Source organism: Ambystoma mexicanum, chromosome 5p (genome assembly GCF_040938575.1).
Source record: "Ambystoma mexicanum isolate Mex_15411 chromosome 5p, UKY_AmexF1_1, whole genome shotgun sequence".
Lineage (NCBI taxonomy): Eukaryota > Metazoa > Chordata > Amphibia > Caudata > Ambystomatidae > Ambystoma > Ambystoma mexicanum.
Window position 1 is genome coordinate 1,088,272,057 of NC_090930.1, and position 14,562 is coordinate 1,088,286,618.

The window sequence follows — 14,562 nt, forward strand, 5'->3', positions numbered from 1 at the left end:
TGGATTTGACCAGCCGTTAAGGATTGGACCCACAAAGGGACCTTGGAAGTATTTATGGTACCGCAATTTGCGGTATCGTAACTACCGCCTTCCCCATTTCCATTGAGCCCTATGGGGCAAAAATGGGAATAGGGAAGGGCCAATGGTGAATGGGGAATTACCGCACCGCCAACCTTGGAATGGGGTGGTAATTCCGCCATACACAATGGCTCAATCGGTAAAATACCGGCGGAAACCATGGCGCTACAAGCGCCATGGTTACCGCCTGGGTCGTAATGAGGCCCATAGTCTATAAAATACGATAATGCAAATGTCTCCTGATTGATAAAATGTATATGTCCGCCCCACTACATTAATAGTGGTGGGTAAATGTCTACAAATATGTTTTTGCTTTGTCATCCATGGAGACAGAAACCAAGGAGGAATCCCTGGGGACCGGGAAGAAATATCCTAGAGGCCTGGAGTATTGCTCAATACTCCCATAAGGACTGGCGAGGTGAACCGATCAATCCACCCCTGATGGAGGAAAAGATGATGAACTTGGCCATTCGTGGAATCAGAAGAGATGAGGCTAACATCACAGTCTTGTGAGTTTCCATTGATGGATGCCCAACGCCAATAGCAAGAGGGGGGCTTGTGGGATGTCTCAACCCACTAGTCCAAGCCCTGCAACATTACTGTGCATTGCTGGCAGCAGAAGAATCAGAAATGGCCGCCGGAAAGCATGCCGCTCACTAATAATCACCAGAAAGTGCACAGTAAAAATCTGAAAAATAGGCCGCCATCCACTTTTGCCCATGTCAGTGGTAACACAGGAGACCACTGCCAAAACCCACCATTGGGCTATTCACAAAGTAGCCTGAAATCACTTGAAAAAGCAATGCTGATTGCCAAAAAGTAACACAGAGCTGTTTGGAAATCCGTTTTCTTGATTGTCAAAAATGTGCAAAAATCATGGCTCATAAACCACCCAAAAAGATCCAACCTCCTTGTTGGGTGGTGAACATCATTCTACTTCAAGAATTCACGTAAATATAATGTCCACAGAAGTATATGTTATCTGAACAAAATCCACTTTTGAGGATTGCCTGCTGGAAGAAATCTGTCAAAAATGGGTGTAATACCGTTACTCACCTCTGTCAGAAGCCGGCGATTTAAAACCTATCTTGTGTAAAGTTGAACAGTAAACTCAAACTATGCCAAAGAAAGACTTGCTATCAGAAGCCAAAGAGGTGGATACAATTCAAAACTATATTCTGAAAAGGCTTGAAGTAAGAAATTGGTCGATGTATTTGTGAAAAATGTGAGTTATAATTTAAGAGAAGACAATTTCAGACATTGGGTTTAAGAGTTAAAGTTTCCCACACTGTGCTTCAAACACATTCCACATCTTCTCCCTGAACAAAGGGAACTCCCCCCTGCCCTTGGCTAAGAAAATGGCAGGCTGGTGTGAAAAGGAACTGGGAGTGGCACCCTGGCCTGTTGCTCTCAGTGCAGATAATGGAATCCTTGAGCTGAATACGAATGCTAATTCGGGTATGACTGACAACAAACTGCTCTGACAGGAAGAAAGCCATGTGACCCTCTGACTCAGCCCAGCTCTGGAGGCGGGCCAGCCTGAAAATGTGGATTTGACATTGTATTAAATATATGTTTAAGGAAAATGCTTCTAAAATATTGTACCGAACTGACAAAAATATGAAACTTAGAGATTGTTAAAATGAAAAATGTGCTCATAGTTTAAGACTAATTTGGAATCTGTGTGATATTCTGAGGCTGAACCCCGGAATTTATTCATATTGTAGCCATTGTGTTTATGTTAGGAACATGAAAAATTACAGAAATGTGCCCAGGTGGGACTTGTATGCATATATAAAAATTGGTGCAGAACTAACATTGAGAAAGCCACCAAAAGCGCAAAAATGTTGTCATTTACGAACCAAAGCTCGTAGGAACATGGGACTTCAACAGAGACGTGTCTTAATTAATCTGTGATGTGTATATGTAATATTAACAAGTTCTGCATATTGTAAATATGTTTTTTATGAAAAATAAAATATACTGTACAGACACAAAGGGGAGGGTTTTTCCCTAAGCCATAAACATGACACATAATGACACAGGATGACACACTGCTACTTTCTCAAATCAGGGGACAGGAAATTCTCTGACCTATCAGGTCCTTAGAGGGTGAGGCATAGTAGAATCAGCCTCCCCACCCACTTTGGAAATGGATAAATAGGGACTGCTGAGGACCCAGAGACACACTTTTCCACTCCTCAACTGATTCCTTGGCAAATCTCTGTTGTCTATCCTAAGTTCTTCTCTCCTCCACATAATCCTTGATAATTGTAGTGATAATCATCTGGCGCTAATATATATTTTCTGGAGAAAGGCAATCGTCTCGTTCAGACAGAAACCATCCGGAGGCGCCTCTGGATAGGTGGCTGGGCTGTCGTGTGGTTTGCGGCTCCATAGACTCTCTGGTGTTAAGAAATCTTTGTTCCAAATCTTCAATAGCGCATCTTTCATTTTGAAATCTTGACTCTGTTTCTGAAAAATCTACCTTCACAAAAACCTCTGTAACTTTCGAACCATACGTCCTATAAACAGAATCAAACGTCATTTTGAAGGTAGGATCCTCAGCTTTCAAATGAACGCAACATTCCTCTTCCTGATAGTTTTGCTGTAATCGTTGTTCCCGCACACGGAAAAGTTGCTGCGAATCTGCAATTTGGCTCAATTTCATCACATGTCAAAATAGCTGTTTCTTGTTTTCAACTGCTAAATTTCGTTTTCAATCTGATAATCATTCATAAATCATTGCTATTGTTGACCTGAACCAATCCCAAGTAACCTTCAATAATTTTGAATCTCCTTTAGAGAATGAAAGTCATTTTTAGCATTTCTCCATACATTACTAAATCACATTCAAAAGCATTTTGACCTGTTTTTAACATCATACCTGTTCTCTCTAAGCTTGCTGAGGGAACTGGGATTGAACTGCATTATTAGTTGTTATTCCTAAAACCTGTGTGCCCTCTTCCACCTCTTCATATTGCATACTGGGGGAAGTGAGTAACAGGGGGAAAGAGTGATCATATTATCTCTTGATTGAAGTCATATCAAGTCTTACTTCTGTGTTGCATTCTTTCCTATCATTGCATTTCCTTGAACCATAGAAAGTATTCTTTGCTATGTTATTCTTCCTATTTCTACTCCTAATTGATTTGTCATAAAATTGCTTCTGCCTGTTCCCACCCTTCACTTTCTACTCATCCCTCTTTGTCTACTGCAAACTGCTCTACTTTCCCCATTTTCTCTGATATCGATGTTCTTGCTGCTTCTCATAAACTGAAATCTGCTTCACCTCTTGATCCTATTCCTCTTTCTCTACTTAAGGAGATCTCAACTGAGATCATACCATGGATTACGATGGCAATTAATACTTCTCTGTCCTCTAGCCAAATTCCTAGTGACCTGAAACATGCCTTGGTAATGCCCCTGCTTAAGAAACCCTCTCTTGACCCCTCTACTTGATCTAGTTACCATCCAATTTCGCCTCTACCATTCTTTATGTTGCTGCTTGAGGCTTTGGTTTCTTCCTTACTTGGTTCCTTTCTGGAATCTTCCAAATTATTTGAGCCTTTACAGTAGGGTTTCTGGCCTGGTATGGGGACTGAGTCGGTCTTAGATCAGGGTGGTGCGCTGTTTCTATTAGACTTGTTTGCTGCATTTGACACCATAGACCACCTCAGCTTGATTGTCCGTTGTCTTCTGCAGGTCTTTCGGGCCAGGTTCTTGCATGGTTCACTTCCTTTTTGGCTGATCGTTCTCAGTCCGTCTATCTTTCTCCTTTCTGTTCTAAGTCTGTTCCACCCTCATGTGGAGTCCCTCAAGGCCACTCCCACTCTGTTCAACATTTAAATTCAGCCACGTCTCTGCCTTATCCACTCCCATGGCTTCATGTGCTACTCCTATGCCGCCGATATGCAGATTATTCTTCGTCTGAATCTTGCCAGACCGGATACTGCTGTGCAGTTTAGGGGGTGCCTTGAGGAGGTTGGTGGGTGGATGGCTGAGAACTGGCTGACGCTGAATGGTGAGAAGACTGAGGTGTTGGTCGTTGGCTTCTGGTGTCCTCTGTCTTTCTGGACCCCCAACTTCTGTCCATCCATTCTTGCCCCTTTTCCCTTTCCCGCTGTATCTGTTAGATACCTGGGGATCAAAAGATCTTCCTCCCTGTCGATGCACTATCAGATCTCTTCAGTCTGCCAGGTTGAATATTTTAAGCTCAGAATTCTTCGGAAAGTCCTAATAGTTATCCCCTTTAAATGTCATGCTCCTGTGGTGGCTGCTCTGGTGCTAAGCATTATTGATTACTGCAAGGCTCTCTATCTCGTTCAACCTGGTTACCTTATGCACTAACCACAGCTACTGCAAAATGCAGCGGCCTGAGCAGTACTTCGACCTTCCTTCGGTGCCCATATGTCAGACTCTTCTTTGTCAGCTTTACTGGCTCCCCATTGAGAAGCGAGTGCTGTTCAAGTCCCTCTGCATTGTTCACATAGCCTTTTATTAACTTGGTGCTGACTATGTTCAAGCCAAGTTCCCCCTCTATGTGCCTTCTAGAGCTCTTCACTCCCAATCATCTCTGAGGATTCAAATACCTCGGGTCAGACTTTCACGCATGGGTGGTCGTGCCTTTTCTGTGGTGACCACAATGGCTTGGAATTCTCTCCCCCTGACCTTGCAGGCTACTTCTTACCATTTGCCCATCTGCCGGGTTGTGAAAACCTTTCTTTTTTAGTTAGAAACTTCTTGCTGTTCTGATTTTGTATCTGTTAGGTGTGTGCCGTGATGCCTTCGGGTGAACGTGCGCTTTATACATTTCAATACCATAACATAACTCGGTACACAGGCATTTTGAAGATAAACCCGCTCTTTCTTACTTGGCAATGATGACTTCCCACTTATTGAGGCTTTAGGGGCTTTTCCGCCCATGACCACAAAATGCCATTTACCCCATCAATTAGCAGCAACAAGTGCTTGAGACAATTTGTGCCTAAAGGAAATGGTGTCTCTTCAATTGGAGTGACGACCACTTCTTTTCTTGATTTAGATTTGCCTACCTTAACATAATGTTAATCTCAGTAGCACCTCCCACAGAAATTTCCGCACCATTGAAATTAGGCACAGCGCCCTCAATCAGTCGTAATTTTAAAGTGTTGTGTTGCTGGTTTCCTTCATTTATGGCTGTGGTCCTGTATCCACCATTGCTAATATACATAGAACATGCGTGTTGTTGCTGATCTCAGGACTGATTTTCCATAATCACACTTGACCTCTTGCTAAACACAGGGGCATGTGTAATAATGCTTTAACCCCCTTTTTGACTGTTTCATGTTCTACTCTCCTCTTTACTTTGCTTATTTTTCCGCCCTTTGTTTCCATCTGAAGCTTTGCTACTGACTGGCCTCTCTGCGTGATGGGCCTGCTTGAGTTCTCACCCAATTACTTATCTGCTTTTTCCACATTGTTTTCAGTGTCATCATTAACCTCCTCTATGGTACATAATTTCCTTGTGTTTTCACTAATTCCTTTCTCATGTGTTAAGACATGAACATGCAAAATTTGTCTTCTTAAATCTGAGTTTTGTACTTTCAAATACCTCACCTCTGCATGCAATTCCGTTCCATTCTGAAAGTTTTCAATTCCGGACATCTTTTCTTCCCCTAGGTGGTAGCAGTGCGCAGTATGAATCAACATAACATAACATAACCTTATGGTCAAATCATTCACTTCTGAGACTTGCCCATTATAGTCAAATATTCTCATGCTTCTTTTGCCCTCTGACATTAAATGAGCGCTTTCACTTTCTAAGCACTGAACATCTTGAGACCACTGTCTATTCTCATTATGTAATGATTCCATTCCACCTATGGCATCATCTAGGTCCACCGAAATCTGCGCTAACTCCTCCTTTAATTGGTTAATCTGTTCTGAATCCTCTTCAGCCTGTTTATCCAACTAATTGTGTAATGTTGCATAACCCACAATTCTGTAACAAGAAACGGGCTGTGTTTATAGTTAAACTTTATTTAAATAAAAGAAAATCAAATGTGGGGCCCTAACTTTTTGCTGGGGAAGTCACCACAATGAAATATTAATACATTTGAAAACTGGTACACAGAAACAAGAATTGGACTGAAACGTGGTTCTCTGATGATTTTGCACAAGTAGCGCACAAGGCTTTCCCCCTAGCTACTCGCTTATCCCCCCCAACAGACCTTCCAGAGGTGGGGGAGTAGCGATCCTCTATAAATCTCATTTCTCCATCTCACTCACCGAAAGTCAGCCATGCAATGCTAACTGTGAATCCCTTCTAGTAAATCTCTCTGTACTGTCAACACTCACTCATAGTTTCCTACTCATATATAGATCCCCCCGGATATGATAGACATTTTGCCAACAATCTCTGTGACTCACTAGCTACCATTCAGGTAAACCAACCAACATTCACACTACTGGGGGATTTCAATATCTGACTTGATGTGCCAAACAACTCCAGGGGCCTCATTACGAGCATGGAGGTAAGCAAAAAAGGAAGGCGGAATGGTAATACCGGCATCGAGCACCGGTCCGGGCCATTACGAGCCATAAACCCGGCATTAACGCCACCGCCTGTACCGTGCCCCGTTTTACCGGCATGCGCGCGTACACGCGCCTTTCGTGGTGGCAATACTGGGATTCCGCTAACGGGAGGACATCACAAGTCACGCAGGCATGCACCTACCGGCATCCCGAAGGCGGTAAATAGGGTCTGGACGATGGCGGTATTACAGGCATCACGGATCACCCATAAATAGCAACCTGCTGTGTACCCAACTGCCACAGGTGCACACAATCACCACAGGTGGAGGCAATGGAGCCTGTCCCAGCACAAAAGGAGCACATCCACACACCACACCCCTTCCTACACCAAAATGATCCCACTTGCTGTTGCAATCCTGGGGCTGGAGGACATGTCTGTACTGCTACACCAGCAATAACAACAACAGGCAGCACAGAGGAGACACAGGAGGAGAAGGAGGGTGAGACAGGCCCAGCAAGTCCCACCAGTGCAGGCATTGGTACCAAGTAGGCAACCACCAATCCCACGCATCAGAGCCAGTCCATTCAACCTTACCCCTGTGCAGATTGACACCATGTACCGATTGGATCGTCACACCATCACCACCATAGTGGACATGATACAAAAAGACATTGTCAGCCTGATTGAAATCCGCACGCCATCCCCCCTCTACTGAAGGTAGTGTCTGTGCTCCACTTCCTGGCCACAGGCACCTACCAGCACACAGTGGGCCAGCTGCATGGCATATCACAACCTCTCTTTTGATGCATGCTGACCCAAGTGCTGGATGCCCTCCTGAAGCACGCAAGCAACCACATATCCCTACCACGGACTGCCCGGGAGCTCGCTGACATTAAAGTTGGCTTGTTGGCTTGCATGCAATGGCAGGCACGCCCAATTGCATCAGTGCCCTCGACTGCACCCATGTTGAATTGGAGGTGGTGTACCCCAATCATAAGCAATACCACTCCATCAATGTGCAGATGGTATGTGACTCCAGCAAGATGATCACACATTGTTGTGCCCGATTTCCCGGATCCACACATGATGCCATGGTGCTGCGGAACTCCTCGCTACCCTGCTACATGGAGCACCAGACGTGCCTGGCTGCTCGGTAAGTTGCCTGACAGGCCCATGGCAGTGCAGTGGGGAGGATGCATACTCCACCTGGGTGAGATTGGGGGGGAATGCATACTCCACCTGGGTGGGATTGGGGGGATGCATACTCCACCTGGGTGAGTGGGTGAGATTGGGGGGGAGAATGCATACTCCACCTGGGTGGGATTGGGGGGAATGCATACTCCACCTGGGTGAGATTGGGGGGATGCATACTTCACCTGGGTGAGATTGGGGGGGGGATGCATACTCCACCTGGGTGAGATTGGGGAAGGATGCATACTCTACCTGGGTGAGATTGGGGGGGATGCATACTCCACCTGGGTGTAATTGGAGGGGAAATGCATACTCCACCTGGGTGGGATTGGGTGGTGAGTGTACAATGCACATACAGCAAAACACTGTGGCCCTAAACATCCCAACCTGAACACGACACATCTATGCCATACATGAGACCAATGCTGCACACCAATGACAATATGCCAGACGTACAAGCAGGCCACATCCCTCAACGCATCGACTGCACATCAACTGAACATACCCTCTGCAACACAATCGACCAACAAGCAGTGAGTATGCGTAACGGACATGACTGCAGCAAAGCACAAACCAGGACATGCTTCCATGAGTGGTAACAAAAAAATCCCACTGAGGGAATACACTGATTGTCACTGGCCCACCACCACAGTCGTACTGCATTCAACCATGGGAATGCAACCGATGAATGACAAATCATGATTACAACTGTGCCAATGCTGCTAGTGGGAATACATACAGAGTACTACACATCAGCAATATGAGTGCAAATACATTGTTCCGCATGCACAGAACATCTGCAACAGCATGCAAGTGAACACCCTGCATCATCTGGACAACGCAATCCACACCTGCAGACCATAGTACATCACACATTGCGACAAATGAACCTGTGTGCATACATCCAGGGACATGTGCATGTCAACACCAAACAGCTGCAGCCATGACAGTGATTTCTACAGGTGTCATGTCAGATATTGACTCACACATACCTCATTGTGCTCCCATGCAGGTGATGGTGGCTATCCCTTGAAGCCGTGGCTACTTACCCCTGTTTGGAACACGCAGAACAGGCACGAAGAGGAGTACAATCGGGTTCATACCTATACCCGTGTTGTGATCGAGCAGACATTTGGCCTGTTGAAGGCACGGTTCCGCTGCCTCAGCAGGTCTGGTGGAGCACTCCTTTACGGGCCTGAGAAGGTGGGAAAGATCACCATGGTCTATCCCATGCTGCACAACATGTGCATCCGGAGAAACGTACCACTGCCACCTGACATTGACCGCCATGCACCGGGTGAGGATGAAGATGATGATGGAGGAGAAGCAGCACCCCTGCCAGTTTGCGATGCACAAGATGGCTGTGCTGTGCGTCAATCAGAGATTGACGATTTCTTCTGAGCCACTGGGATGCAGATGGTTCTGTGTTAGTACTACACTGGGCACTGGGATTGTGTGCATAGGGACCCAGGGTGTGTGGGGAGTTGGGCACTTTGCACTGTCATGAATTGAATAAGCACACATGAAATGAACAATGTCCAGTCATGATATGAATTTGAACACAACGGGTGTATTGGAAATGAAACATTATTGTGGTTGAACCCTCCACCTCACACACCATCTCCCCCCTCGCCCAACACCCCCAACACCCCACACACCCTCCCCCCAACACCCCCAACACCATGGCCCCTCCCCCCAACATCACCCACCCACCCCCAACAACCCCAACACCAACTGCCCCCTCCCCCATTGGCATCCCACATGTGATGTGCCAATCATGGTTTTCCTCAGGATGCAGTCTGCACATGCAGGGTGGCCCTGCTAGTGGCAGCGTCTCTTTTGTTCTGGGGGCTGCATGTCTATGCGGCGTGTGCTGCACCTGGTCTGGTGCACAGGGCTTGTTGGAGCCGAGCTGGCAGGTGTGCTGGATGGGGTAGAGGTGGCTGCCTGTGCAACCGTTGGTGCAGGTCGTTGCTGCTGCAGTTGTTCAACAATCGTGCCCAGGACCTGGGTCACTGCTGCTAGACTGTCGAGAATCACCATAGTGTTATTGTTCATGGCTAGGATGTTTGCTGCATTGGCATCACGTATTTCCCGGCCGGTCAGTTCCCCCTCCGCCATGTACTGACGGACCAGCTCTATCATCCGATCCTGGCGTGCCTTAATCCTCTTCATGCGGGCCTCCATGTTAGTAGTGGCTGTGTTGGTGGATGGGGCAAAGGCAGGGCGTGCCAATGCTGGACTGCCCTCTGATGGGGACCACAGATGTGGACTCCCCAGTACTCCGGCCTGTTGTTGCATGGGGCTGACTGTTGTGTCCAGTGTGGAGTGCAGGGGGGTGTGCTGGGGTGTCCTAGGGGGTGGGCTGGGGGCTCGGGGTATGTGGACATTCCACATGGAGGTTGCCGTCCATGTCGGATTGTTCTTCGACGTGGCCCTCTACATCGCTGAGGGGGGCTGAGGCAGCTACCTCCCCAATTGAACTGGTGGCAGCAGACTGTGTGCCATCAACTTCAGCCTCTTTAATAGTGGACAACTCCGGTCTGGCTTTGTTGTCGGGTGGTGTCTCACTTGTTTTTTCCTTCTCCGGTGGCCTGCTCTGTACTGCTGGTGCTGGCCTGTGTGGCAGTCTGGGCATTGGTGTTGCCCTGGAGGTAGATGGTCCTGTGTCTTCTTGGCTGGCCCTGGATCCCTTGGAGGATGGCGTGGCCTGTGCAGCAGGCTCCTGGCCTTCACTGTCAGCATCTGTGCCTGCGGGGGACCAAGAGATGCAGGGCATCAGTGAAGGTGGTACGTACAAAATGCATACATTGGTGTTGTTCAGTAGTTCACATTTCATGCATTGCATACTTGTAGGTGTGATGCACAGAGCGCTTGCAATTGGGGTATGGGCATATTGCATACGTCGTGGACTCTCCTTTTTGAACTGATGTGTGCTATGTGGCATGCCGTTGTATTGCGGTGTGCGTGGTGTGTGACAAGTGATGTCTTTCTGTGTGTTGGGTGTCTGTTGGTAATGGGATTGGCACGCAGCATGCATATCAATGTGTCAGGGTTTGGGCCACCATCTGGACATGGATCTGTTTATGTGTGTATGATGGGCCATGCATTGACTTGGTTCACTTTCTCATCAGTCGTGCTACGTCATGCTTTGGTTCTCTCTGGGGAAACTCACCTCCATCTGCCGATGTCGGCACACCCGCCTCCATGTCTCCGAATCCCTCTATCGACTCCATGCTGATGGAGGTGCTACAGGTCTCCTCCCGCCTTGTCAGTTTGGTGGGAGAGTGGTCCCCGCCGCCTGCTGCTATGGCCTCCCTGCGGTTGGCAGACAGGATGTTGCGAACACAGAGACGTAGGGGGTGGATTTCCTAGTTGCCTTGGACATTTTCTGTTGATTTGGCCTACTCCCAACTCAGTACCAGTGCTGTGTTCGGAGGATTGCAATGGATTGTGTTTTTTAAGATGGCCGCCGCTGCATTTCCCATTCCGGCGCAATGACATTACTTCCGGGTCCGGTATTACGAACCCGGTTTTTGCATGATGGTATTGCCCGGTACATTATTAAGGGATTGCTCCTGGGCGGAGGCGGTATCAGCGGGTTCCGTGATGCCGCTATCGGGGGTTTGGAGGGTCTTTAGCGGCATGGCGGTGCAGCCATTACCGGCATGGAGGTTGCACGTGCTCGCGCTCTCGTAATCAGCTGCTATTTGTGACATCGAGGGTACACGGACGCGCTACTACCACCATGCCGGTAATGACTGTGTTTTTACTGTGAATCCCATAATGAGGCCCCACGACTCCTACTGTCTGGTCTCTCTTCTGAAAGAAATATTCTCAGCCACATGTGCAGGAGAACAAGCATAGTCCATACTTAATGACTCCCTCACCTCTGTCATTTTTCCTGAGTCTGAGGCCTTTAAAATAGCGCATGTCAAACCAGTTCTGAAAAAGGCATCCCTTGACCCCTTGAGCCTAAGAATTACAGGCCGATTTCCAACACCAGATTCTTGGCGAAACTCATTGACTGGGCTGCGTACTCTCAGCTCAACCGTTTAGTAGAATCCAACAACCTACTCGACCCCGCTCAATCAGGCTTGAGGTTGCGCCATGGAACAGAAACCACTCTGATCTCGATCTGGGATGATCTCAGGGTCTCGACAGACTCAGAGGTCTGTGCAGCACTGGTTCTCCTTGATTTGTCAGCCACCTTTGGCACCGTTAACCATTCTATCCTCCTTGACCGACTGCACTGCCTTGGAATCCGAGGCTTGGCACTCAAATGGATTGCCTCATTCCTCAACAACAGGAAACAAATCACTTTCCTCTCCTCTTCTCTCTCAACTGCTCACACCGCTCACACTGGAGTACCACAAGGTGCCCCCTTCTTTCTCAACTGCTCACACCGCTCACACTGGAGTACCACAAGGTGCTCTCCTTTTCAAACTCTATTTAACCACTCTATCTGGGATCATCCGCGTGCACAACCTCACCAGCTCCAACTACGCTGACGATACCCAGATTATCCTGAGAACTCCCAAAACAAGCTTCAACCCATGACCCTACCTTGAAGCTTGCCTCAGAGACATTGACAGATGGATGATAAGAAACCACCTCCTTCTGAACCCAGCTAAAACTGAGATCATGGTTAGTGACATCACTGCCCTTCTCCAGCAACCACTCCCATGGCTCCCCTCCCAGGGCACCCCCCTCCTACATCTGAAATAGTCAAAATCCTTGGCTGCACTATGGACTCAGGCTTAACCTTCTCCCATTTTATCAATAATGTATCAAACTCCTGTCACTATCACCTCATGGTCCTAAAATGCCTTTTCCCTTACCTCACCTACCCCAACAGACTTGCCGCTATTATGTCCACTGTTATGTCGAGAATGGACTATGCCAACTCCTTTTATCTGGGTCCACCGGCATACCAACTTAAAAAACTACACACAGGGATCACATCTCCCCCGCTCTCTGAACCCTTCACTGGCTGTCTGTTGGACGAAGGGCCACTTTCATCATCCGGCACTATTGCATTGTGAGATTGCGGAACTAACACCAGAGCATGCTGCAACATCCCAGAATAAAACAGCATTCTGCAGCCTCAACGCATGATGCGACACAATACACCACCCAATGTATTATTCTCCCAAGAGCTGCTGAGAAAATGCAGCAATAGAATGCATTCCTAAACAGGAACTCAGTGAGATAACGAAAGTACCATGCACTCTTCCACTGCGCCACCCTCGCTTATCGCCCTACGAGACGCAATACCTCGCTCCCTGGATCATGTTCAGGGAGCACAATATCCGTATCCACAGTGCATGTAAAACCTCATCAAGGCCACGTTGCTGCCGCACCCTGAAGCCGCTTATGTGGGAACAGACGAAGCTCCAATCACCCGTAAAACTGCAGTAAACTTTCCCCGCTGCAGTCCAATTCGTGATGCTGCACACTCGAGCTCCGACCAAGGTAAATTCAGGGCACCAGTGAAACAACAGAAGCCCTTCCCAGAGCCGGAGAAAATGGGCACACAAACTAGAACGTGCAGATAGCCCGCATGCAATGATATAGAATGGTTCAGGAAAACATTCCCGACAACCCCGCACAAACGGTAGTAAGCCAGGATGGACAACCCTTGCCAAGTAGCAGTATCAACAAGCTTGCTCCCTCACGATCGCTCGTCCCATTGTTCCATTCCTAACGTGCCCCACCCACATCAACTGATAACGATCTGACGTATAAAACCTTACCTCTCACGGCCTTACAAAGTAAACACTAATCTCCGACGCCCACTGAGCCCCCTTTCATGACAACTTCACAAATGCATTGCAGAAGGCCCTAACTTCCCACCTCCCAGCGGGAACTGCAAACCCCAAAGCAACTCCAGGGCGTAAGAGACGTGATCTTCCCACCTCCCAGAATGCACAGCAACCTCAACCCATCACCCCCTACCATAACACAGATTCCATTTCTCCCCATTTTCAGGAAACCTCTGCATCACAAAGGGCAAAATCCCCCAGGATACGTGACAGCCATACCAGATTATCCATCTCGCCTACAAAAAAACGATTGAGAAACTCTGCACAAAACCTTCCACAGAAGAACAAAAGGTCACAAAAGTTCAGCTCTCAGAATGCACAGGAAACATCAGCACAGCAAAATATACAGAAAACCCTGCATCCGATGCATACCTACGATTATATGAAGGAAGCCCCACCTCCCAAAAAGCAAAATAAACCTCAGAACCGGGTGGCCAGATGTAAAAAGTAAAAAACTGGGCTAGGGGCGCTAACATAAAAGTAGGACTAACTCTTGAAAGTGGCACTACACTTCCACAGCGTTTGGAGGAGAATGGGGTTGAAGTATTACTGTTCAAAGAAACACATATTATAATTATCACAAACTAACACTATCTTAAGTTGTAAAAGGCAACATTTGTTATGTGTGAGATTGTGCATTCCTGCCTGCCAGCTATGAAGACATAATACAAAAAACCGGGACCACTGCAGTGTCCAATGGGAACAAAATCTTGAGAAACAGGGCATCAAATACTGGGACAGTCCCGGCAAAACCGGGACGTCTGGTCCCCCTATTCAGAAGACCTGCTATAATAACAATACAGCCGATAGATTCCAGGCATCTCCCCTGTGCACTTTGTCGACCGAGGTGTTGATTACAGAAGGGGTGTTTGTGAGTTGCAAGGCCTCCCCTCGCTTGTAACATGAGCCACTGCCACCATCCAAAACACAACAAGCTACCCTGCTACACCT